Source organism: Lissotriton helveticus, chromosome 3_1 (genome assembly GCF_964261635.1).
Source record: "Lissotriton helveticus chromosome 3_1, aLisHel1.1, whole genome shotgun sequence".
NCBI lineage: Eukaryota > Metazoa > Chordata > Amphibia > Caudata > Salamandridae > Lissotriton > Lissotriton helveticus.
The window spans coordinates 753866368-753880534 of NC_136061.1; positions in this window are offsets into that span (position 1 = coordinate 753866368).

The following is a 14167-nucleotide window of genomic DNA, read 5'->3' on the forward strand; positions in this document are numbered from 1 at the left end:
TTCCGGTGGAAGCCGAACTTTAGACAAATACATCGGAGAGATCACTTTCTTACCCAATGTAAGCTGTACTCCCGAAGGAGAACAATACAATGTCGCATTCAACCTTTTCAACAAATCCAAGCCTAACAAATTCGCACCACAACCTGTCGTTAGAATGAGGGGTGCTTCCAATTCACAAGGTCCTATAGAAAGAGACAAAGGACTAGAAACTGGATTACGAACTGGGGCGCCAGAGAATCCTACCGAAACATTCGTTAAGCCAGACAAAGGTGCACCAGGGAGTTTAGAGTGCATGATAGAACTCTTCGCTGCACCAGTATCCAAAAGAAAAAGGCTCTACCATACCCGATGTGGCTACTGCAACATAAGGCCCACACTGATCTACTGGAACCGACACTACTCCCTCTCTTTGTCTATGGCTGTCCTAGCAATCATTATAGTCAACATTCTCACTCTCCACATAATAGTCATCAGCATAGTACTGAGTCGACTGACCAGATGCAATTTTCTGTTGATCAAAGCAATTCATAGAATTTTGTGGAGGAAAGGAACGTTCGTTCTGAGGAAATGCACCATGTCCTCTACCTCTTGACACTTGCTGAAAACCACCACGGCCTCTCGGGGCCGGCATACCACTCGCACGTTGTCGTAAAACAGGGCACTCATTCTTATAATGACCTTCCTCCTTACAATTTGCACACTGATTCAAACCCAAGGGTGGTCTCGGAGGAAAGTACTCAGGTTTCTGTGATATTCTCTGAAACTGTGGAGGTTGCTGAAACTGTGGACATTGCTGTGACTCTTGCTGATTCGAGCGAGGCGGATACACCTGCTGCAAAAGAACCTTTGTCTGTAAGTCTTTAGTCTTCTTCTCTACTTTCTCTTTCTCGTCCTTATCTCTATTCTCATAGTACTGTGCAGTCGCCAATATCTGGGCCGACGAAGAAACAGCCCAAGACCTTTCAGAATCTTTTAGCTTATTACATAGCTCAGGCAGTAAGTTAAAGACGAACTTATCTACGAACAATCTTTGCCCACCTTCCGTACTCATATCCTGACCACTATGATCTACGAATGTCTCTTCAAACCTAGTGAAGAAATCAGACACACACTCGTCTTTCTTTTGCTTACATGCTGCTAACTTATCCCAATTCACTCGTAACGCAGGTATCATCGTCTTCATTAAATTAATGATTCTACCTGGCAAGTCCGTAACCAAAGGTTCACGTTTAGCACCTCCCTGTTTCCTACCATCTGCAGCAATAATATTCGCCCAAGTATCTCCTAATTCTGCCGCATGATTCTCATGGCGAATCTTCGCCCACAAAGGTTGCGGAACTACATTACCCATCAACATGTCTATGTCGGCTAAATTCATGATACACGCTTCTACTGTCTGGGACAATTCTTTATAGTAGCCAGCAGGATTCTTACGAGGATCAGGTAAGGTCTGCTTAAGAGCAAAGACCTCTACTCTCTTCCAAGGGACATGTACCCATACTCGCTGAAAATGAGCCGGTACGGCATCAAAATGAAGGGCGGCATCAGCCTGAATTGCTTCCTTCCATACAGGAGGAACTTCTCTCATGGGATACTGTCTCGCTCTTCTCCTAACAGAGGAATCAGGTTCGTGCAATGTCTGAGGCGGGAGGCTAGATCTAAAAGCCAGTATCGTCTCTACCGCATCTATAAAATCAGATTCCACTATCATCCCTCTAGCAAAATCCGACTGAACATCAAGTATTTCCTGCGGGATCAAACCCAAATCATGATCTTCCCATTCCTGACGCAGAAACATACACATCATATTAAAAACATACCTCTGCTTAGGCGGTTCCCATTGAAAGAAAACATCCATAACCGCTGGCAAACTACTTTGAGGCATTCATAATCCATTTACGAGCTAACAAATCCAATACAGCCCGTTCCTCGGAACCAGGAAGCTGACTACGACTCTGCCTATGTTCCGAAACAGGGGTCATATTCAATGACCCAAACAATGGAGACAATAGATTAGAAACAGTCTCTGTCATTCGTTTTCGAACAGAAGGAGAAGAAACAGACATAAGAACAGGAGAATAAGTATTTTGAGGCAAAGAAGGTGTAGGAATAAGAACAGTAGGAGTCTCAGATGCAGAAGCGGAAGGCAAAGGAGTTTGAGGCAAAGCTGGTAGCAAAGCCTGCGACCCTAGAGCAGGTTGCGCAGGAGGAGGTAAAGCCATCTGTGGAATACCAGGTGGCTGAACAACAGCAAGAGGTTGAACAACAAAGGGTGGAACAACTGGGGGTAATAGAGGTGCAGTAGCACCCTGCACATAAGGAGGTGGTAATCTCAGTAAATGAGACATCAAGGGCTCTTTCTCAAGATCTTCAGTCTCTTTCGGAGGAGGAGACGGCAAGGCCGGATAACATTTGTCTATGGCCATACAACGCTGCCTATCTGAAACTTCACTCGCTCGCTCCTCTCCATCATCCCTATACTGCCTAACAGCCTGTAGTACTGACATATTCCTATCTTTCCTATCTCGTTTAGCTTGTTTGATTTCTCTCTGTTTGGCTTCTTTACGCCAAAGGCGAAAGGAGTCAAACATTGCCGGCCGGGCTTTCTTCCTAAACAATTTTGTTTCTAGATTATCTTAAATCTCAGTATCAAAACTACCATGTTGGGGCCATCGTAAAACCCCATCTTTCCTAGTGTAACGGACCCATACTTCATTAAACGAAATAGGGCCCACGCCGTGTTTAGAATAGAGCTCATAAGTCGGAGTTCCAACTGGAGGTATCGGACATGAATCCTCCAATCGGGAATCCCTGTTACAACCAAAACAGAATATTCTCCCAATTTTGCTAAAACCAGGCTTCGCTCACTAATCTAGCTTCAAACTTCAAGGGATTATCTACAACGATAGTCTCGCAAATATATGAATCCCTCGGCTTTGGAAATTGCAATTTTCAAATCAAAACTAAGGACCAAACAAACTAAGAACCAAAAACCAAAAACTAAGGACTGGGAGCGACCCACTTATACTTAACTGAGGTATCAGTCACGTCACCAGAAGACCCGTCTATCGTCTCGCCTTACAAAGCTTCACAAAGGGGGGTCCAAGACAGGGCGACAGTCTGGGCAGCGGTCCTTCGTAGCCGTCTAGAAAGCGGGAAACCTCGGGGCAAAGACCTTCAGTCCACGTTCGACATACCGGGGTCGATGAAGTGGGGGCCGTCCTCCAGAATTTCCTCACAAAGCTCCTCACGATCTTCAGGCTTGGACTGGTATCACTTGATGTCGCCCCACGCTGGGCGCCAACTGAAGAACCGGGTTATTTAAGACCCAGCGGCGCCAGGGGCACGCCCAAAGTCTTCGGGTTCACCTGTCTTAGAATACAGAGACACAGGACTCTTCGTGGTGGCGTCAAAGATCGAATTTATTGACTGCAGCCAGTAACAGAAGTCCTAGAAATCATCACGGTATGAGTTCTCAGGAGACTGCTAAATTTTACAAAGCAATTCATCCCTTTTAATGCCAAAAATCACATTCCAGACAAATACCTTACATTTACGAACTGTCCAATCACATGTATCCATACCAGAGGTATCGCATGACGGTAAAACCCACTTTTCAATTACCCGGCCCATGATCAATCATCGGACAAACCCAACATTTTTCTTAAGACAGGCTGAACAAACCCATAATAAAAACGACCACAACCCATATCATAAATAAGCCATAAAGGAAGAAACAGAAACAGGTGGGAGAAGGATAAGGCATATTTGTGTGTAGTAAAACTTTACGATGTCCTGTGCTTTGATCCTCAATCTTGATCAGCTACTGGGAAAGGAACTGGCCTAACAAGGTCGGCTTCAGGCAAGAGGGTCAGTTCGTTCAGGTCATTCAGAAGTCAGCTAAAGTGTACGTGTGCTAAAGACTCGTTCGGCCGTGGTCATCGGCCTATGTGAGGGCAACCACAAAATGGCTGCCATATACAAAATGGAACCCAAGGTTCAGAACGGAATCTTCAAATACACTACGAATCCTTGTGCGTAACGTAGCAAAATCACTCGTACTTGCCGAACTCATCGGTTACGGTTCCTCGTTACCCAAATCGTAACGGAACCATGACATTTGAAACATGGGTTCAGAATTCACGGAACCTCAAGGGTACATGTTTGGCCCTATGTGTTTTGCGCAGATGTGATTTCCTGCCTAATGTGGTTGATGCAATGGCCTCTAAATATGTGTTTTGCGCAGATGTGATTTCCTGCCTAATGTGATTGAAGCAATGCTTTTGCCCATGCCTCTAAATATGTGTTTTTATGCCTAGGAGGTTGTTTGCCCTAGAAGAGTAATGTTATGCCTTGCGTAATATTTACTTAAGGTGTTTTAGGATTGCGTAGGTAGTGTTTACCTGTTACCAGTGAGTACTGGTTGTGTGCTACAGGTGCTAATTTTGGTACTACAGTTATGATATGTTCTACGTGCTAGTTCTAAAAGTGATTACTCCTGACAGCGGTCCAGGTGGCCCTGTCCCATGTAAATAATCCCCTCTACATTCTGCCCGTGCCCATGGCACCTTGTAAAGTATATGTTTATTATCTAATGATTGTGGTATAATACAAAGACTATTTATATATATACCCTTGTGTGGAGCTTCCTTTGTGGTGGGCCTTGGGTGTTGTTGCTGGGTGCGTGCGCAAACGCTTTACACATCGCCTCTGAGATAAGCCCGACTGCTCGTGCCAAGCTACCAAGGGGGTGAGCAGAGGTTATCTTGGTGGGTAACTTCCTTGCCCTGACTAGAGTGGTGGTTTTTGGCTGGCTTTGGCGCAAGCCTAAGCCAGCCAGAAATTCCCATTTCTAACAATGCCTCTCACAGCTTCTCCCATACAAGTGAGCATAAATCCAGGCTCTGCTGCTTACCCTGCTCTTGGCTAACACCGGGCTGAGCTAGCCTAGTGCCACTACGCAGAGTTCCTGGGAGTATGACAGAACCTTCGCTCTGCTCCGCTCCCCTCCACCCTCCCCAATGTAATTATAATTTAGAAAAGATACTTACCTGCTGTGGCTGCCTCCTCCTCACCATAGTCTCACTCTCCTTCCTCGTCCTGGCCGTCCTCATCGATGGAAACCCATACGTACAACATAGGGGTTTCCATCGACGAGGACAGCGAGGACAAGTGAGGAGAGTGCGCATGTCGGGCTGGTCGGAGCAAGGCACCTGTCTAAACTGACATGCGCACTTCATTCCAAAGAGGTCCGGGCATGACCATCTGTCATTTGCTCAGGCTGCCCTATCTCAAGGATCTGTTCTCGCAACAGCAGGGCAGGGTTTTGTACCCAGGTGTTCGCAATCTCCACCTTCATCCTCAGAGATTGAGCGGCAATAATAAATTACCTTTGACCTTTTGTGCATAGATGTCATCTTGGTAGCCAGGTGTCCCTTGACAAAAACTTTGGATCCCTGTTGTTGGAATAAGTTTGTGGTCTGGTGCAGTTCTCGTTAGAAAGACCTCCTTCAGGCAAAGTTATCTGATGTTTTGTTGTTTGTTTTTTCCCTCCCCCAGCGAAGCTTTGCTCTGGGCATAGTCAAAGGGTACCTTTTGGCTCTTCAAGCCTTTTGAAGGTTGCTAGATCAGCCCTCCTCCTGTAAGTGTTACTTTCGAGACCCAGAGAAGCTGGCCCAATATTAAGCACCAATTTCTAATTATCTGAACCATACAAAACTATATTTTCTTCTGTGTTTACAATGGTGGAGGCTGAAAGATCTATTACATTTCTGGATATTGCACGCTGAAATTATGATGAGTTAAATGTTGTAAAATGTATTTGACATATGAAATTATCTTCTTCATGAGATTGAATGAGCATAGGGCTGCTACAAAATTCTCAAAGTATTTCCTACATTTTAAAACGATAATCTTATACAATATTTTGAGTATTCTAATTTATATATACTGAACCACCTTATTGCTCTGAATCTCCCCGTTGCTCTGACGGAGAGCATATGTGTATTGTGAAATGAGAGAACTTCGAAGCTGAGATATTATTTTATAAGGTATGTTATGTTAATTTCGATTTATATAGCGCCAAATCACCGACAGGTCTCTTAGCGCTTGCTTTGGGAACCCGTCCTGGCTTTCCCTGCGAGATAACCCCTACTGGACATCCCCAAGGTGAAGACCAGGCATCCCATCACAGTGGGGCCGTAGTGGAGATTAAGCAAGCTATTACCCAGAGTTGCAGAGTGTGAACCCATGATTCGAGTAGGCACCGAGGCGAGAATTATCGAGTCCGTGGACATTTTGAGCTCAAGACCCTGCCGTGTCAGGAATTGAACCCTGGTCCCGGGTCTGACCTCTGCATCAGGGTCTGTCTCCTCTAACCAGTGAGCCACACTTCTCCACACAGGTATGTATGTCATAAGGCACCTGGATTCCCCCCCAGCAATTAATGGTGCAGATTTTCAGGGGATCCGAGCAGTCCTAACAGCCCTGCTAGAAATATAAGATTACACACAACTTCACACGCATTGTTTTACCCCAGGGTGCAGTTGGGTCACTGTAGGTAACAGGCTATTGGAGAGACAGGAAAAGGAAAGCAGTCATCTGAGATGTATTTGATAGCAACAATTAAGCCCTGTAACCCTCACATTGAAAACCAGTGGCCCCTGCATGTTGAGGCAGAGTTGTCAGACAACTATTTCATTTGGGAACTTAGGGCCTGATTACGATCTTGACGGATGGTATACTTCGTCACAAACGTGACACATATCCCGTCCACCGTATAACAATTCCATTATATCCAATGGAACTTGTAATACGGCGGACGTTTGTGATGGATATTCCATCTGCCAAGATCGTAATCGCCCTTTATTTCCACCCATAAAAGACAGAGATTTAGGGCAAGTTTAAGGACAATGTTCCATATGCCGAAGCTTCTCACTGTTCCATGCCCTCCAACTATTGCTATGTAGATTAATGGATTTCACGCATGACTGAATTTGTAATCTCCCCGCTTGCTGAGACTATGGAAGCCATCCAAAATTACACTCTGCCCAAATATGTAAGGGTTACAGTATTAGAGTATTTGGGTGCATTCATATTTATTTATTTATTTATTTATTTATTTATTTATTTCAATTTATATAGCGCGTTATCACCCGGGGGTCTCTAAGCGCTTGTACCAGACAAAACAGACAACTCCATAGAACAGGCAACTCCACTACAACTCTCCCCAGGCCTCTCGGAACAATATTGTTTTTAGCATCCGTCGAAATGGCAGCAACTTTGATTCCTTCCGTAGATCTGAAGGAAGTTTATTCCATGCTGCCGGAAGTAGAGTAGAGAATGCTCGACAACACTCATATGCCTCTTCTCCAATTTTCACTTTAAGTATAGAAATATGGCTACTTCTAGGAAGCACAACCATATGAGGGGGTTCTCTGGTTAGAATACCGGACCATTGTCAGTAGCTGGGAAATGTACATAGCTTTAAGAAAATCCTGTTTGTAATCTGAAATTAATGAAGCAAAAGAGAAGGACATTTTGTTTATTTTTCTAAATACAATCAATGACAAAACAAAGACATTTATAAACTCGTAACAGTGACCTAGCACAAAGTAAATGCAAGCATATTGTGTACAAAGTAAATAACAAGAACCGCTTTCTTTTTCATTGCGTACAAAACGAATAACTATTTCAAATTAAAAAAGACATTAGCAAATGAAAGACTATAGCTCTATAGCACGGATGTATGACAGGACAACGCATTCCGTTGTAATGCATGCGGGTACAATAAAGCCATTACAACGCAAATGCCATTACCATGCATAGCCTTTACCACACATGCCATTATCACGCATATGCCTTTACTACGAATTTCGTTGTAAAGGCATGTATGTTAAAGGCAGCTAAACTCCCCCTGGCCTCCAGCCCTAAAACAAAGCTGACCCTAGCCCTGAGCCCTAAAACCAGACCCCGGTCCCAGCCCTTAAACCAAAACCCGGCCCCATTCCTGAGCCCTAAAACCTAAAACCGGCCCGGCGCAACTCCCCCTGACCCCAACCCTAAAAAAAACTGCCTCAGCCATGAGCCCTAAAACCGGCCCCTGGCGCTAACCCCCTCCGCGGCTCACAGCCCTAAAGAAAAAACGCACCCAGTCCTAAAGCCAGACCTGCCACGGCACCAGTCCTGAAAACTCCTCCCCATGTGCCATCCCCCTACCTCCATGGGGACAAGGCTGTACCAGTTCCAGTAGTTCGAGGCTGAAGTGCAGTTTTTTTTTAAAGCTGAAGACTTTGCAGGTTTCAGACAGTCTCTTAGCCTTCTGAGGTAACAATGCTGATTGCCTTTACAGGCACCACGTGCCCTTACCACCTCTACCACCCATATGCCCTTACCGTTCATACCTTTACAATGTAATTTGTTGTAAAGGCTTGCATAGTAAAGGCATATTGGTTGTAAAATCACACATGGTAACAGTAGTCACGTTTTAACAACTGCGTGGTAAAGGTTATGAGTGGTAACAGCTGCGTTGTAATGGGTGTTTCACCTATAGCACATAGCTGAAGCATGAAAAAAAAGAAAACTGACATATTTAACATCAACGAAACTCAACATTAATATCAGTCACTGACTGAAACTGAAAAAGAAGCTGTTAAAAGAAGCATTTCTTTGATACACCTATAGTTTCACACTGACTTTTAAAAGACTTATTATCAAGAAATATAAACGTATTTATTATTGCAAAACACATGTTTTTAGAAACATCTGCTATTTAGGAAATACTTAACATTCACTTGTTTGGGACCGTAGTATTACACATATATAATATATTTACCAATGGAGGAGGAGTTTTAACTAAATGTTTATTTTTAACTTATGCATGTATTGTTTCAAATACAAACACAGCTATATTTGTAATTATACACTGTTTTTTTCTTATACTATTTAAGTTTATTCATCACTCATTATAATCTTTCACAAGAGATTGAGACATCAAGCGGGATCTGTAAAGAATTATATATCGCTATTGGGATAATGATCGTACATCAGTTATGGCATGCTTTCTACAAATATTATAAATACATACTGGCAAATATTGGTTATTTTATTCATAAATGTAGTCACTTTTTGTGGTCAGATTCCGCACCATCAAACCCATGTAGGAACCGCCCGCCAGATAAGGAATTTTCACCTGTCTGGCGGGCGGTTCTTTGGCGTTCCCTGGGTGGTGCATATGAAATAGGCACTGCAATGGGAACGTCAAAGGCAGTACCAGCAAAGCATGGACTGCTGCAGTCCATGCTGTGCAGGTGCTGGTGTGCATGAATACAGGTGTGCATCCCCATTACGAGAGGCACAAGGGGGCCCTGTCTCAATACGGCTGCGCCTACGCCAAGGATCTCTGATACTTGGTGGTTGCCGTGGTCCCAGGGCGGCCCGACCGTAATGGGGTGATCGGAAGACCGCCACCACTGCGCCCTCGCAAGTCTGGCAGTCCATGGAACACCTGACTTGTAATAAAGCCCTTAAACACTTGAAAAAATGAGTAAGAGTTAACACAGACACATTTTCATAATTTTAACTGAAAAAAGGGACAACAAAAAATGAATTTGTGTTGTCCACAGCCATAGTGCATAAAATTAATTCACTCTTTTGCAGAAAAGTGGATTGGAGTTGTAAACATGGCAGCACTTTCAGCAGTACAGTTCATAAAAGCTTTGATATGCTTCTGTATGGGAGCAGCTGCCATGCCACTAAAAGTGTTGGTTGGAAATGAGGAGGCATTGCTGGCTGTCAGTGTTCAGTTCATCTGAATAAAGAACAGATTTAACCTTCCACTTACTAAGTTACTTGTTTGTCATAGGTGATCCGATCCAATATAAATTTGAGATAAAATATCACCTAATTGGACAATGTCATAACATAAGCAAAATTTAGACTACACATTAGTTCTTAAACCGGTGTCCATTCCTCAGCTCTTTAGCTCTAGTTTATGGCAAGATAATCTCGATGATGGATGTAATTGGAGGAAGAGAAAGAGCCCCAGAACAATAATGTATACCGGCCCAGTATCCACATATCTGCTCCACCTAATCCTCAGGTCCCCTCTCCTCCACAAAGGCAAGTAGACTATTGCAGAGAGTTTCTGGGCAAGCATAGCAAAGGATGTGTTCGTATTATTTTTAATGATAATCTCTTTGATGGATGTAATCGTAGGAAGAGAAAGAGCCCCACAACAATAATGTATACCGACCCAGTATCCCACATACCTGCTCCACCTAATCCTCAGGTCCCCTCTCCTCCACAAAGGCAAGTAGACTATTGCAGAGGGTTTCTTGGGCAAGCATAGCAAAGGATGTCTTCGTATTATTTTTATTCAGTGGGTTCTCTCCTATGCGCTTGTTTTTTATTTCTACAACTTCACTAAAAGTAACTTTCGTGGTGCGTTATTCCATTTAAAAATGTTGGTCTGCAACCCCCTCATGTGTTCAATATGAGTACAGTTTCACCTGACAATGAGGTTTTCTTCACCTCACTCTCATTATAGTACTCAATTACACATGTCCAGGACATAATTGTAAATGATGCTGTCTTTCAACAAAAATAACACCAAATTAAGTAAGATCATTTTTAGACTAAACCTTGTCCACTGTGTCTGCCACCAATTAAACCTTGTTCACTTCCCTTGCTTCTTGTTCAACACCATGCTACTTCAACACTACTACTTCCAAGGAGCTAACACACATTTCAGACCTGCATAATGCTCTTTCCACCCATACCAGTTTGCCCACATTGTTAAACAATACTGAACAAATTACTTACCTTCGGTCACGTCTTTTCTGGTAGAGACTATTTCTAACTGCAGATTCCTCTCCTTAGAAAAATCAACATGCATCAAGCTAGATCTGAAAAACTTTGAAGCAGGACACCTGATTGAAGTAAAGTAATGCCTGTATAGGTGCCACCAAAACATCATTGGTGAGTGAATGCACTCTATTGTGGGACAGTCGTTATCATGTACTTCTCAGGCAATCTTTATGATTTTTATAAGGGCTCTCACCCACTATGGTTTTCTTATTGGCATGCTTCTTCATCGAGTCAATGCACAGATACGCAGAGGTATCTGGGCAGGCCCAGTCTTGAAATTCAATGGAAATCTTTGTTGTTTTTTTTTAGTAGGATCTATGATTAAAACTGCATCGGGGTGACATCTGAACTCCCTACATACTTTCTTTATATGTGGCTTCCCTGGGAGGTTAGAAGCAAAGGTCAATACTCTTGGAGGCAATTATGTGCTCCTGCATTAAGGATCTGAGGGCCATATTATTAAGACCGGCTATAACATTATCGCTGCTTTAGCGGCAGGAAACTGCGGCTAAAGCAGTGATAAGGGGCTTGATAATATGCCCTCGTGAATTCCCATAGAAGCCCAGGTTGAACCTGGGCTTCTATGGGAATTCACAAGGGCATATTATGAATTCCCATAGAAGCCCAGGTTAAACCTGGGCTTCTATGGGAATTCACAAGGGCATATTATCAAGCCCCTTATCGCTGCTTTTGCGGCAGTTTCCTGCCACTAAAGTGGCGATAATGTTATCGCCGGTCTTGATAATATGGACCTACATTTTGCAGCCTTAGTTTACCTGAAATGGTCGATTGGCTTCCTTCAGGACCAATTTATCAGGTACTTACTTGCAATCCTACTTGGAATGTTAGGCCAGTGCACCATACTCAATTCATTCACAACATACATTTATACTCGCATGCCACACTTCTTACGCATCTGAGGCACTTACTCCAGTGTGTAACAGAATAGAAACATTCATATTATTAGTCATCACGGTAATTGTTCCCTGTTACCAGTGTTGTGCCTTGTGAACATTGCAATCATTTTTCTCTACCATACAGAAGAAACCATGCTCTCACATTCAAATACTGTCATGAACAAGCTAATGTGTACTCAAGCATTTCATACTGGTATATGCTGTACAATCAGTATAAAGTGCCAGCCCTCGTAGCACTATGCATCGGTGTAGCTATAAAGATACTAGCAATATGCAGGAGCCCAGTTCTCTTTCATGAATTTTCAACATGCCAGCAAAGAGATAAGCACCGATATTCTTTTAGTTTTTTCAACGTGTACTTTCAAGTTTCTAACGTCAGGCCCCATAGGAGTGCTGGGAGTGGTTCGCCATGTACTCACATACTGCAAAATCAAATATGTGAAATTATCAATTCAGTCAATTTATCTGAAAAGCAGAAAGACGCAGATGGTCGTACACAGCAATATATCATAGAGATGATTTACTTCTTCAAATGTTGGGACCTGCAGTTCCATCTACATGCTCTCCACTCTATCTGCATCCTGTTGACTGCAGTGAGATAGTGCCAGTTTTCTACCCACTGCGTCTTCTAGATGATGTACTGGATGTGACATGTACTGCTTGCGTATGATGACATGACCCGCTGTTTTTATCTCATGTTTCTTGTTTTTCCAGATAAAAGACAAAAAATTTTGTCTAAAGGGGGAAAACTAGCTATATATGCCCAAAGCTCATGTTATTAACAAATGCTGATAAGTTATTGTGGTGTATTCCTAGTATCTGACATATAGGAACCACCCAGGCATGCTAACATCCGCTTTCGTGACTTTTCCACACCTGCAGACCCAGAGCCAAATCAAGTTAGTCATGACCAGCGTGCTGATTCCTAGATTAGGATCATTTTAGGTGGAAGAGCCCAGTTCACATAATGGAGAGGATGGGAGGGTTATGAGGAATATGTGGTTAGATAGAGTCTCCACCAGAAAAGCCATTACCGAAGGTAAGTACCTTGTTCTTCTGATAGAGACTTCTAATTGGAGATTCCTCTTCTTAGAATAGATACCAGAGCAGTACCTCCCAGGAGATGGGTCTGTGAACTGCCTCAAACCAAAATATCAGGCAGGACCAAATGGGCAAAATGCCCAGCGCACCGGACCTGGATGTCCAGACAGTAGTGTTTCATGAATACACAGAGGGATGCCCATGTTGTATCCTTCCAAATGTACAGGACAGTGACTACATGTGCCAATGCAGTGGTAGAAGTCTTGACTCTGTCCAAATAAGTCCGCAAGCCCTTGGAAGGCTGCTTTTTAGTGAAAGCGTAGCAGATCTAGATGCAGAGCACGTTCCAGTGGGCGATGTTCTGCCTCTGCACTGCTCTGTCCTTCTTCGCCCCCATAAACTTTATAGGAAGCTAATTCTCCACCCAGTGTTGTCTAGTACGAGTCAGATTAAAAAAGCTCAGTGCCCTCTTCGGGTCCAGAGGATGGAAACGCTCTGCCTCCTTAAAGGGATGAGGTGGAACATAGAACGTTGGCAGGGTGATGGATTGACCAACGTGAAACGGCGTAACCACTTTTGGCAAGAAGGACGTACGAGTTCGGAGAAGCAGCTTTGCCTGGATAGAAGGTAGTGTAAGGAGCGGAAAAGTCAAAAGCAGAACGGGTACCTGCCCTATGGATTTGGACAGAAAGGCCTAGGAGAGGTCCAAGTGTATTAATACAAAGACACCTAAGCCCAGGCAAATTACACCACACAGACAGATTTATTCGTTTTGTATCAAAATTTATTTTTCAGGAGTGAGTTTATTTTAGAGACTGCTTTTTTTGCTGATACATAAATATGTTTCGTGGGTTAACCTAGGAGCGGAAAAGGATAGAGCCAAAAGCTCACTCATCCTCCGGGCCGATGTTATAGCCAAAAAGAATACAGTCTTAAAGGTGCGCAAACAGAATGGGCAGCCAAGCATGGTTTCAAAGGGAGAACACATGAGACAGGTCGAAACCAAATTCAAGTTCCACTGGGGCATAACAATAGGACAGGAAGAAACAAAAGTTGAAGCACATTAAGGAAAAGCCAAAAGGAAGAAACGGGGCACCCGCTTTTCCAATGGAACTAAGGTAATAAAGGCCATAAATAAACAATTGTTCCAAAAGTACTAATTTGAAAGAAAAGTTTTGATTACTTCAAGGGCTATACTCTTAGCTTGCCATACAAGCACTATTCATGCATCAAAAAAACAGTTTTCATGATTAAATAATTAATTTATGTCACATAAATATAGATTATACAACTATCAATTCAGACAACAGCAAGAAGGAGCTACAAGTGATGGAACAGTGCAT